Raw genomic sequence first — 8770 nt, 5'->3', positions numbered from 1 at the left:
CCGCCTCCCAGGTTCACGCCATTCTCCTGCCTCAGCCTCTCCGAGTAGCTGGGACTACAGGCGCTCTCGCCAACTCTTACATCCTCCCCCGCACCCACATTTAACTCTCCCATCCAAAATCAGCCTTATAAACATGAGTTTCATCCATGGCATAAGCTAAATCGAAAACAGATATAACAAGAATTACACGACATGTAAAGTTCTTGAATGTATCCAGACATTGTCATCTGCATCTTCACAAATGTCTGGCCTCCACTAATTAATTTTGCCTTTCTCCAGCTGCAATATTCAAGATCAATTAAATAGAAAAGGGCATTGATTAAACTGCTCTAGCTCTAGTGGTGCATAAGCCTGGCTGCACTTTAGAATCCCCAGGAAACTTCTAAAAAACAGCAATGCCCGGGCCCCACCCCAAGAGATTTAGATTTAATTGCTCAGAAGTGGGGCCTAGACATCAACTTCCCTGGGGTATGAGAGTGTGCGGCCAAGTTAAGAACCACGGTTGCAAGAAGCTTTCTACATGCTTTAGCTAATTCTGTCAGGTGAGTGCTAGGATCTCATTTTGCAACATGAGGAAACTGGTGCCTAGCGACCCGGAAGGAAATAGAATTCAGATGTCCCAAGTCTGTGCCCAGTGCTAGCCAGAGGCAGCCTGGGAGCTAGGAAGAAAGCACCAAGAAAAGCACTTCCCCTCTCCCTCCCCAGTCCCCTCCACCCAGCGAATTCTCCAGCTGTTGCTTACTGCGCTATTCTTCACCTTAAGATGCCAGTCCCTGGGTTGGGTTGGGTTTTCGTATGCGAACATCCTGGAACAGTTATTTATCCAATTATACTGAGGGGAGAGAGAGACCCTCTCATATTGTTTTATATTGTTTTATACTCAGTACCTGTTTTAAGAAAAAACAACAAGGAAGTAAAACCAAAGACAGGCAGCCTGGCCCCAGGCCCAAAACCAGGCCTGGGCCTGCCTGGCCTAAACCCAGTAGTTAAAAATCAACTCATAACTTAGAAACCGATGTTATTCATAGATTCCAGACATTGTATAGAAGAACATTGTGAAACTGCCTGCCCTGTTCTGTTTCACTCTGACCACTGGTGCATGCAGCCCCTGCCATGTACTGCCTGCTTGCTCAAATCAATCACGACCCTTTCATGTGAAATCTTTAGTGTCGTGAGCCCTTAAAAGGGACAGAAATTGTGCATTCAAGGAGCTCGGATTTTAAGGCAGTAGCTTGCCGATGCTCCCAGCTGAATAAAGCCCTTCCTTCTACAACTCGGTGTCTGAGAGGTTTTGTCTGCAGCTTGTACTGCTACAATACTTTGTAAGATACTGCTTAGTTGTCATGTCTGTCCCAGAGATCTGGGTCTTACTGCCACGGATTTGACTGTAGAACCCAGCACAATGCTTGGCTCACAGTAGATGCTCCAAGAATGTTTGTTAAAGATTGTTTGGGCACATGTTGAATGGGACAGAGCGATAGATGGGCAGTCAGACAGGCAGGAATGGATGGTTGGGTGGATGATAAACAGATGAATAGATGAATAGATATAGAGGAAGGCATGGCAATCAATTGGACAAGTGAATGAAAGAATGAATTTGTCTATGCCCTGGTTTGTGTCACAAAGGATTTGAGATGTTTATAGTACAATTTAAAAATAAAATTTTAGTGCTCTCTCTGTACCTGGCTCTGTTCTAGGCCCTTGGAATAAATGAGTGAGCAAAAGATAAAGATTATTCCCCTTGTAAAGCTTACGTTTTAGCTGCATGAGATAGACAATGAACAATAACCATAATAAATAAGTAGATCATGAAATATGTTAGAAGGTTAAGGGCTAAGAAACAAGAGACAAGTGCAAGGAAGTGAGAGTGGGAAAGGTGAGGAGGTGGGGGTGGGATGCAAGTCTAAATGGGGAGGTCAGGGAAGGCCTCGTTGAGAAGCTGAGCAAAAAATTGAAGGAGGTGAGGGAGGTACCTGCAGAGAGCAGGGCTTGAACTGCCCAGGTGGAGGAAAGGCTTGGAGTAGACATGTGCTGCTGTGTCTGTGGGGCCATAGCAAAGGAGCCAGAGTGGCTGGAGGAGCAGAGAGTGAAGCGGGGAGTAGGAGGCGGTCAGAGGTCAGGGGGTGGCCAGGTCCCATAAGGCCTTGTAGGTGATGGTGAGGACTCTATACCAAGTGACATGGGAGCAATAGAAGGGTGTTGAGCAGAGGAAGGCTATGATCTGGGGTATATTTTTAAAGGATCCCTCTGGCCACTCTGTTGCAAATCAGTAAATCATAGGAGGTCAGGGCAGAATTAGAAAAAGCCACACGAAATTTGTCCAGCTGAGAAGGGATGGTGGCTCTGACCAGGAGAGAAGGTGGTCAGAGTCTGGATATATTCTGAAGTAGATCCAGTCTTCATGGTGGCTTGGGTATGGGGTGTGAGAGAAAGAAGGGAGTCAAGTTTAATGCCAGGGTTTTTGGACTGAGCAACTGCAAGAAAGGAATTGTCATCAACTGAAACGAGAAAATCTGGGGTCAGGTCAAGGGGCAGGGAGGAATTGGGAATTTAGTTTTGTACACAAGGGGTTTAGGTGCGCATTGGCTACCCACTGGAGATGTCAAAAAACAGAAGCCAGGCGCAGTGGCTCACGCCTATAATCCCAGCACTTTGGGCAGCCAAGGTGGGCAGATCACTTGAGGTCAGGAGTTTGAGACCAGCCTGGCCAACATGGTGAAACCCCATCTATACTAAAACTACAAAAATTAGCCGGGCATGGCGGCGGGCACCTGTAATCCCACTTACTCGAGAGGCTGAGGCAGAAGAATCATAGTGAGCCACGATTGTGCCACTGCACTCCAGCCTGGGCGACAGAATGAGACTCTGTCTCAAAAATAAAAATAAAAATAAGAACAGTTGTATTATTAGTCAGAATTCAAGTGAGAGGACGAGGCTAGAGATGTAAATATGAGAGTCACATGTAAATGATATTGCAAGCGATGAGACTGGGTGAAATTTCCAAGAGAGTGAGTACAGATGGATAAGAGAAGAGGATGGAGAACTGAGTCCCAAGTCATCCCAACATTAAGAGGTTGGGGAGAGGAGAGAAAAGACAGAGGGTGAGACCAGTGAGGTAGTAGGAAAACTAGGAGAGCATGAGGCCTGAAATCAAACAAAGCAGGGGCAGTCAACTATGCCAAGCCCAGTAGGATAAGGGCTGAGACTGGACCATGGATCTTGCCATGTGGAGGCCATTAGTGACCTGGATGAAGGGCACCAGTAGAGCAGTGGGAGTGAATGCCTGATTGGAATATGTTTAAGAAAAATTGGAGGGAGGAACTGGAGAAACTGAGGACAGACAGCTCTTTGGAAGAGTTTTGCTGCAAAAGAGAGAGTGGTGGTTTGTGGCTCGGTGGCCCACAAAGAATCTCATCTCTTGGTATTCAAGTCCTTGTGCAGTTTCCTCCCCTTGAATCTGCGCTGTCCCTGTGATTTGCTTTAACCAAAAGAATCTGGCAGAAGCAACACTGGGTCAGTTCTGACCTAAAACTTAACAAGGGTTTTTGTTGGTGGTATTGTTGTTGTTATTTCAAAGATGGGAGAAATAATAGCATTGTGTGCGCTTGATGAGAATGATCCAGAGGAGGTAAAAAATGATGCTGTGGCAAGAGGGACAATCGCTGGAGAGATGTCCTTGAGCAAATGAAAGGGGCAGGGTCTAGGGCACAAGTACAGATACATAAGTGCACCATCAATTCATCTCTGGTGAAGCATGTGGGTGGAGATGCTGGTGGGCGGGGAGATGTGGTGTGGTGGGATCTCAGGACATTCTGATTGCTTCCATTTTCTCAGTAAATAGGAAGCAGACAGGACAGGAGAGGAGGCATTAAGGGTTTAGGGGAGGAGAGGAGTCAAACAGTCCCTAGCAGAGCTGGAGAGAGAATGACTAGGGAGGCAGAGTATAATTGCTAGGCAGCATTGAGAGTGCTCTCAAAATTCAAGGTCATGACTCAAGTGAACACAGTCAAAATGGTTGTGAAACACCATGTGAAAAACATGGCTTTTCTCTAGGCATGTTCTGCTGCATGGGGGTAAGGCAGGGTTGGCAGAAAATGGGATACATTATGACCAGAGTGGTGGCTTAGCCAAGCAAGTTGGAAAACATCAATAATAAATGAGGAAATAAAGAACCTGAGAAAATGTAATTCAGATTAAAAGCTCAAGACCAGGGGCAAAATTAGAAAGCAGAGGGAGCAAGAAAGGAGAGGAGGAGAGAGTAGAAGAAAAGAAAGAAGGAAATGTGGTCATGTTTTACATTGGTTTTTGTTTTGTTTTGTTTTGTTTTGTTCTGTTTTGTTTTTGAGAGAGAGAGATGGAGTTTCGCTCTTGTTGCCCAGGCTGGAGTGCAATGGTGCGATCTTTGCTCACTGCAACCTCCACCTCCTGGGTTCAAATAATTCTCCTGCCTCTGCCTCCTGAGTGGCTGAGATTACAGGCGCCACCAGGCCCAGATAATTTTTTGTGTTTTTAGTAGAGGTGGGGTTTCACCATGTTGGCCAGGCTGGTCTGGAACTTCTGACCTCAGGTGATCAAGGCCTCCCAAAGTGCTGGGATTACAGGCCTCATGAGCCACCATGCTCAGCCCTACACTGGTATGATTAGGTAACTGTGCCTCAGTGTGCATGAGTTCTAGATCTTGTACAGAGAAAATGTTTTCATAGCAAGGGTAAAGAGGGGCCTGAAGCGGACATGGAGGTGACAGCTGAAGCACCTCCCCCTGTCTCCACCCCACCCACAACAAACCCAGCTTTTTTTTTTTTTTTTTTTTTTTTGAGACAGCGTCTGCTCTGTCACCCAGGCTGGAGTGCAGTGGCGTGATCTCGGCTTACTGCAACCTCCACCTCCTGGGTTCAAGCAATTCTCCTGCCTCAGCCTCCTGAGTAGCTGGGATTACAGGTGCCCGCCACCACACCCGGCTAATTTTTTGTATTTTTATTAGAGATGGGGTTTTGCCATGTTGGCCAGGCTGGTTGCAAACTCCTGACCTCAAGTGATCTGCCTGCCTCGGCCTCCCAAAGTGCTGGGATTATAGACGTGAGCCACTGTGCCCAGCCCTAAACCCAGCTCATTTTAAACATTGGTTTCAATTCCATTCACCCTATGACGGAGCATCCTGCCCCTCCCCGACAACTCCCATACACCACTGAGCCTCCCCTGCCCCAGGTGCCTGCAAGCCCCTCAGAGACCAAGGCTGTGTGCCAGGGCTTTTCTTTCCCAGAACATCCTTGATAGCCAAATCTAGACAACAGTCACCAGAATGGCCTCTGTATTCCCAGCAGTTTGGCAGTGGGAAAGTCAGCTTTTGGCTTCCAGACAGGAAAAGCAAGGCGGGCTGACCACACACACCCTGCACCTCAGTGACCTTCTGGCCAGAGGCTGCCTTGGGATTCTGGGAGGAGAGCTAGACCTGGTTCCCAGCAGCAACACCTCGGGAGGTTAAAAAATACAGATGACTGGGTCTCTACCGCAACCTTGCAGTAGCATCCAGGGATCCTTATTTCTAACAAACTCCCCTGATGATTCCAACCCATGTCAAGGCTGGAAACAACCGATTCGTTTCTTTGGGCCTCAGTTTCCCCATCCAAATTAAAACTCATACAGGAGTCTAGATAATCTTCTTTGAGCCTCACGGCCATCTAAAAAATGTCATTATTCCCATTTTTGAGATGGGAAGAATGGAGGTTTGTAGAGGCAAAGGGATGAAGGGGTGGGCCACATGGTCATTAGTCTTTTTAGGCGCTGGGGTTTGAAGATCCTAAGATGGTCTAAGGAAGGCAGCTGAATCCGCCTTCCAAACCCCTGGGGTAGACTCAGGCTCTCACACACCCAGGAGAGTCACTTCTAGGCACACCTTCTTGGGTGACACATGAGCGCCAAGGCAGGCCTGTGTGTCCAAGCGCCTGCACAGGCAGAAGCGAGGCTCTCTCCCCTAACCGGAACCCTTACCATGCCCCTACCAAACTCCCAGCTCCTGCCTGACAAGTTACTGCCCAACCTGTGACTTATTTTGGGAATCCCTGACGCATTTCTTTACTGTCTCATTTCAGAGCACACCATGCCGGCAGGGCTTGGAAGTGGTATGAGCTGGGAAACTGACCAACAGTTCAGTCAGACTGAGTCACTTCAAGGAGGGGAGTGGAGACAACAATGGGTGCCAGATGACACGGAGCTGTTGGCTTCCGTGTGCATTTTCTTTTCACAGTAGCCGTAGAGAAGTTGTCAGCCAGGCAGCCCCCTAATGGGATTTTTCATTTAAGAAAAATCACTCTGCTCATGCACTGATGGAGAAATGAATTGCAAGAAGCAAGCCCTGAGGTCTGGAGACAGGAAGCTACTGAAATCACCCAGGTGAGAGGCAATTACCACCTAGAGTCGGCTGGGGCGTGGGGAAGAGAATGGAGGGGTGACGGGCTCTGGGGACTGATTAGATGCTGGAATGATGGGGTACGAGTCACCATGGGCTGAGGTGGCTGATTGGATGCTGGAGTGATAGGGAGGAGTTACTATGGGCTGTGGTGACCGATTGGATGGTGGCACAAGGTGGGAGGAGTCATCATGGGCTGTGATAGCTGATTGGATGGTGGAGTGATGGGGGAGGAGTCCAGTCAGCCCCCAGTGTTCTGGCTTGAGCGTCTGAGTTATTGATTGAGTCCTTCTTGAGGATGGGGAATAGGGACTGGAACGGACCCTGTTATCTTCAGATTCACATCCTCCACGCCTGGCACATAGCAGGCCATCTGTAAAGGTACTGAGGTATTAAGTTGTCCTCTTGAGTGAGGCCACTGATACACTTTCTTTTGTTATGGCAGGAGAGTATCTGGTGCTCTGGCTGAGGAACTAAGGTCCCTACCAGCCCAAAAGGAGCCCCGGTGTAAATTAGAAAAAGGCAGTACCCGGAGAATGGGAGAAAATATTTGCAACTCATATAGTACACCTGATACAGGTGTACTATCCAGAATACACAAGTAACTCTTTTTTTTGAGATGGAGTCGTGCTGTGTTGTCCAGGCTGGAGTGGAGTGTCATGATCTCTGCTCACTGCAAGCCCCGCCTCCCGGGTTCACGCCATTCTCCTGCCTCAGTCTCCCAAGTAGCTGAGACTACAGGTGCCCACCACCACACTCGGCTAATTTTTTTGTATTTTTAGTAAAGACGGGGTTTCACCGTGTTAGCCAGGATGGTCTCTATCTCCTGACCTTGTGATCCGCCCACCTCGGCCTCCCAAAGTGCTGGGATTACAGGCGTGAGCCACCGCGCCCAGCCTACACAGGGAACTCTTACAACTCAACACTAAAAAAACAAACAACCCAACCAAAAAATGGGTAAAGGACTTGAACAGACATTTCTCCAAAGATATACAGATGGCCAGCCACAATGAGGTACCAGTTCACACTCACTAGGAGAGCTACAAGAAAATGGACAATAACAAATGTTGGCAAGGATGTGAAGACATTGGAGCCCTCAAACATTTCTAGATGGAACGTACCACAGTGCAGTTACTTTGGAAAACAGTTTGGCAAGTTGCTCAAAAAGTTAATATGGGATTACCACATGATCCAACAAGACCATCCCCTGGTATATACCCAGAAAAATAGAAAACATCTGTTCACACAAAAACTTGTACAAGAATGTTCATAGCTGAATTTTTTTTTTTTTTTGAGTGCAGTGGCGCGATCACAGCTCACTGCAGCCTCCATCTCCCAGGCTCAAGCAATCCTCCCACCTCAGCCTCCCAAGTAGCTGGGACTACAAGTGTACACCACCATGTCCACCTAAATTTTTCATTTTTTATAGAGACAGGGTTTTGCCATGTTGCCCAAGCTGGTGTCAAACTCCTGGACTCAAACAATCCTCCCACCTCAGCCTCCCAAAGTGCTGGGATTACAGATGTGAGCCAATTGTGCCTGGCCATAGCTGCATTATTCTTTTTTTTTTTTTAAGACAGAATTTTGCTCTTGTTGCCCAGGCTAGAGTGCAATGGTGCGATCTCGGCTCACTGCAGCCTCTGCCTCCCAGGTTCACGTGATTCTCCTGCCTCAGCCTCCCAAGTAGCTGGGATTACAGGCATGTGCCACCATGCCGGCTAATTTTGTATTTTTAGTAGAGACGAGGTTTCACCATGTTGGCCAGCCTGGTTTCGAACCCCTGACTTCAGATGATCCACCTGCCTCAGCTTCCCAGAGTGCTGGGATTACAGGCACGAGCCGCCTGCCTTTTTTTTTTTTTTTTTGAGGCGGAATCTCGCTCTGCTACCCAGGCTGGAGTGCAGTGGTGCAATCTCGGCTCACTGCGACCTCTACCTCCCAGGTTCAAGCAATTCTCCTGCCTCAGCTTCCCAAATAGCTGGGATTCCCAAATAGCTGGGATTCCCAAATAGCCACCATGCCCGGCTAATTTTTATATATTTAATAGAGACAAGGTTTCACCATGTTGGCAAAGCTGATCTAGAACTCCTGACCTCAGGTGATCCGCCCGCCTTGGCCTCCCAAAGTGCTGGGATTTCAGGCGTGAGCCACCGTGCCCCGCCTATTCTTAATAGCCAGTGGATATAACCCATATGTCCATCAACTCATGAAGGGATACACAAATTGTGGAATATTCACACAATGCATTATTATTCAGCCATTAAAAGGAATGAAGTACAGACACATACCACAACATGGGTAAAACTTGAAAAGTTTTAATGCCAAATGAAAGAAGTCACAAAAGACAGCAAATTATAGAACTCC

The sequence above is a fragment of the Nomascus leucogenys genome, chromosome 21 (assembly GCF_006542625.1).
Source record: "Nomascus leucogenys isolate Asia chromosome 21, Asia_NLE_v1, whole genome shotgun sequence".
Classification (NCBI taxonomy): domain Eukaryota; kingdom Metazoa; phylum Chordata; class Mammalia; order Primates; family Hylobatidae; genus Nomascus; species Nomascus leucogenys.
This window is presented reverse-complemented; position numbering follows the sequence as displayed.